Source organism: Garra rufa, chromosome 9, assembly GCF_049309525.1.
Source record: "Garra rufa chromosome 9, GarRuf1.0, whole genome shotgun sequence".
Lineage (NCBI taxonomy): Eukaryota > Metazoa > Chordata > Actinopteri > Cypriniformes > Cyprinidae > Garra > Garra rufa.
In genome coordinates, this window is record NC_133369.1 from 15,187,618 (window position 1) to 15,192,442 (window position 4,825).

At 35.1% G+C, this 4,825-nt stretch overlaps 1 protein-coding gene across 1 annotated transcript in view; it reads right to left on the bottom strand.

Moving 5' to 3' along the window:
* Positions 1–238: 238 nt before the first annotated feature.
* LOC141343410 (t-SNARE domain-containing protein 1-like) overlaps positions 239–4,825 on the bottom strand; it is a 57,229-nt gene continuing 52,642 nt past the window's right edge. The window contains exon 4 of the mRNA XM_073848010.1: positions 239–1,255. The gene's annotated coding sequence lies outside the window, so the exon portion shown is untranslated. The remainder of the gene's footprint in view (positions 1,256–4,825) is intronic.

Below are 4,825 nucleotides of genomic sequence, written 5' to 3' on the forward strand. Positions count from 1 at the left end.
GGGAAAGCGTAGTGAGCTTGTTGCTGTCTCTGAATGAATAGTGTGCCATGAAGTTCCTGTCTAATATTGATTAACAGGTGAATGACTGAGCCAGTACAAACCTATTATTTCTATTATTTGTATGTCAGTCCTCTTTCCATCACAATCTGCTAAAGTTTTATTAGCTTTGAGCGTGTGTGTGCGAATAAGAGACAGCAAAACAAATGGAGAGGGCTAGTTTTTACATTGTACTGTTTAATAAAAGCCAACCAATAAACAATTAAAAATCAATTTAAATAATCAATATTAGTAGCAGTGCAATACATGATACTGAACCTTTGAAATATTATTTCTTTAAAAAATCTATTTATGATTTTATGGTTATGCAAATGATAACAATAACTCAGTTTTCTCTATCAACAGGTGTTCTGTAATAGAAGGCTACCTGCTGCATTTAAATGTCAGTTTATAATACCAGTTTTTGGTAAACACAGACAGCAGGTTACAATATTAAAAGAGAAATGTACACCAGTTATGTTTCTTTAGAATAAATAAAAGGAATGTTCCTAAAAAGAATGTCACTGTTACACTTTCATCACAGATTATATATTTGCGCCCTAAAAAAATAAATATACACATGTATTTTGAGCACAGTGTAAGTAGCAAAAGATCAATGAGAACTAGCATAAGACTGACTCTTGAGACATGGGACAAAATCAACATTTGGACTTATTTGGAACATTTGGAATTAATCAGATGATCTTTACATAACTGTACCGTTTAATTTATTGTGCTTTTATAGTTTTGATATGTCTATAACCTTATAACCTTGATATGTCATACAAATTGTAACGTAATAAAACATGTTTTTAATATCCAAATTGAATTACAGGCAAGCAAAACAACATCTAGTTTTGTCTCAGTACTCAAGAATCAGCGATAAATGATGAAAAGGAGATTTTAACATTGGCATGAAAGCCTACAGCAACATTTAGTCTATTTGGATTTTGTTCTTTGATTCGAGTCCACTTTGAAGAGGTAAAGAGCAATTAATTGCACATTACAGTACAAAGCACTGATTAAAAATAGACTCTTTTAATGAACATTCACACACACCCACATTTCCATACATGCATACACAGAAAAACACACGATCGGACAGAAGTAAAGACCGAGATTAGAAGAGAGGAAGTGAGCGCAGGTGGACCTCTGTGTACAGACTCGTATTTTGCTGGGAAGTTGAGGAGAGATCACAGCAAAGTGGAAACAGAGATCTCTGAAAGAATAACAGAAAAAGGTCAAAGGTCAGAAAGCATGCCAACAGCATTATGAAGGACACAATTCTAATATCTGACCGGAAATCGGTGGACACACTAGTGCTTTCAAACTGATTTCAAAGCAAATTGTACTTTTTATTATAAAACTGTCCAGAGGTTTGGGTGATGTAAATTATGATTTGTGGCCAGACTTTAGGTTTTAATTAAGTGCAAGTCTAAGTTTGGAACTAAAGTGGTTCATTAATCACCCAACTAGGCAATCCATAAAAGGCCATAGCTCATCACTTTCATCTGAAATTATCTTTATTCAGAGCGCAAACAAGAAACCTTTAAGTAAATGAGAGTTAGGGAGACATTATTCCCTGTCACTGGATGTGGGTTAGTATTCAGTGCTTGTTATTCAACATCACGCGTACCTGTGGGAACTTTTTTGCAAGATGCGAAATACGTACCAATAAGTACATATCGCTGCAGTTTCCAAAAGAAATGTCCACTAGAGGCAGTAAAACAGCGAGCACTTGTAATCATTTTTCTACACAGTTATGATATATTCCATATAGTAGCTCAGCTGGCACTGAATTGGACTTCCTTGGGTACGAATCCAGTGAAAAACATGACTCAAGATGAAAGAAACACTATGGTTGTGATTGCCTTTTTACGCCACATACGCTTTTGTTCATACTATTGGGTAGGTTTAGGTGTAGTGCAGATGGTACGTTATTTTAAAACTTCACGGAGCGAGTCAGAACTGCTGTGACACATACAAAACCAACGTCACATAAAGCCACTATCTCACGACTAATTTTTTGTACGTATTTTAGGAGGTGGCTAATTCGTATGAATTTGTACAACCTTATTCGTACTATTTTGTACGATTTGCCTAGACCCTAGTGATGGGTATGGTTTAGGGGCAGGGTTATGTGAAGGACATTCATACAAATTCATACAAGTTGGGGAACTCGTAAAATACGTACGATTTAGCCAAAACTTATGAATTCGTACAAGTGAGATTGTACGAATTTGTACGAATTAGCCACCTTGTGAAATATGTTTGAATTGCCGTGAGATCAGGTTGCATAAAACGAACACTCTTTTAGTGCCGCTCAGTGGACATTTCTGTTGGAAACTTCAGTGATATGTACTTATTGGTTCGTATTTTGCATCTCACAAAAACATTCCCACAGGTATGTTTTCATCAGGAGACCAGGTTGTCTCATCTTGAGTGGTAGCTATACCTACCAAAAATAATAAAAAGTACTTTTTCTTGTTTTCCAGTAAAAATATATAAATATATTTCAAAACGTAATTTATACCTATGATGACAATGCTTAATTTTCAGTATCATTACTCCATCGTCATTGTCACATCCTTGAAATATCATTTTGCACAAGAAACTAATATATTTATTAATACTTTTATTTGGCAAGGATGCATTTAATTGACCAAAAGTGATAGAAAAGACATACATTTTTTTATTAAAATAAATAAAATAAAATAAAAATAATCTTTAAAAAAGTGTAGGTTACCCCAAAAAAATATTAGGCAGCAAAAACAACCGTTAATAATAACCACTATTATTAATAATTGAGCGCCAATAAAAACTGAGAGATGAGAATTCAGTTTTACCATCAGAGGAATAAAATTGTATATTAATTGTATATAATTTGGCTGTTTTAAGCGTATATCAAGGTTAATGCTTTAAAAAAATATTCACTTTATTTATAAAATGAGTAACACTTCACAATAAGGTTCATTAGTTAAACATTCATAACTACATTAGTTAGCATGAACTAAGAATGAACAACACCTCTACAGTGTTTATTAAAGGCACAATATGTACGTTTTTTTTAAATATATAAAAAAAACATAGAGTTATATAGTTTGTCGACTTGTGTACTTACATTACTACCAAATGCTTCCAAGCATGTTTAAATCCAGAGAAAATAAGAATTTAAGTTGTGTAACAGACTGTGTCCATGTTTGATTTCCAGTTTTATTTTGTAGAAATCATGGAAACTTCACTAAAGATGCTTTATTTTGTTATGCATTGTATTAGACAGGTGACGAACGCACAGAGTAGCATTATAACAGAACTTTCAGCACACTCAAATGTTTCTAGTATGATAAAACAGCAGTTTTACCCCACATACGCATGACTGGAAAGAGCGGAAGCGGTCAGCTGTGTCATAATAAAAGCTCTACCTGCTTTTCAATCCATGAATCACGCTCATCCTTCATTAGCAATTGCTTTAGCAGCTTTGTTTCGCTTCCATGGCTTTCATCCCCACTGTATTTCATACTACAGTGACATTAATAAAACCTTAGTATATTAGTTCATCCATGATCATGATTTCCTGCCGAGTCCCGTCGGATTGCATCGGCTGTGGGGATGAAGATTACAATTCCCATGATTTCACACTCAATCACGGCATCATCAAATTACATCTTTGTTTCATTGTTTGTTTTGAATATGCGCTCTCTAGTGGCGAAAATGATGTATTGTGCCTTTAATCTTAGTTAATGTTAATTTCAGCATTTAGTAATGCATTATTAAAATCACAAGTTGTGTTTGTTAACATTAGTTAATGCACTGTGAACTAAAATGAACCAACAATGTACTATTTTTGTTAACTGACATTAACAAGATTATTAAACAGTGTAATTAATGTATTGTTCATTGTTAGCTAATACGTCAACTAATGACATCAACTTATGGTAAAGTGTTACCTTAAAATAAATGATATTGAAGTACAACAGCACTCTTGCTTGTGTGCTATTCCTTAAATATGTGACTTGTCACCATCAGCCGTTGCAGTCCATCTGTGCAATAGAATGTGAACAATTCTGTAAGCAACTGACCAAAACGAATGAATCAGCTTTTACGTAACTTGGTACAAGTCCAGCCAGTCGCCCTGCTTGAAAACGACGCTAAGCACTTCCCACTGTCTGCACAATTACCTGGATTTACACCCCACATCTTTTAAAGCGTTCCATTTGAGCAACCTTCCTCTCTGTCTTTCTTTTCCCTCAGACTCATTTCACCCACTGTGCCTAAGGCTTCCAGGTCACGTCACCAGGGTCTAAACAGTAAGTTTGATCTCAAATGACCTGTCTCTGCCCGTCTGGGTCTGCAGGGCTGATCTGAGGCCAGCGCTGACACACGGAGGACTCAGAACAGTCCAATAAAATAAGAGTGAAGGGCACTGCAGCCTTTTGATGTGCTGCTTCGCCTGCTTTAACCTCCCCACCCATGTGGAGTGACTCTCATCCACACACACACACACACACACACACACACACACACACACACAAACACACACACACACACACACACACACACACAAAATAAAACCCAGATAATGATAGAGCAATGTAAAATCTATAAGAACTGTCAGAGAAGAGATTAAGAAAATAAAGCCAGTAAAAGGGAAAAAGAGGTATACATTAAGCATACAGTATTTACTATTAGAGGGATGCAACAAATGTAAATTGCAGACAGAAATTCTAAAGAAAAAGTCTTGAATGAAAACAAAAAATTTAATATGTTAATGCACAATACAAGTCATCTG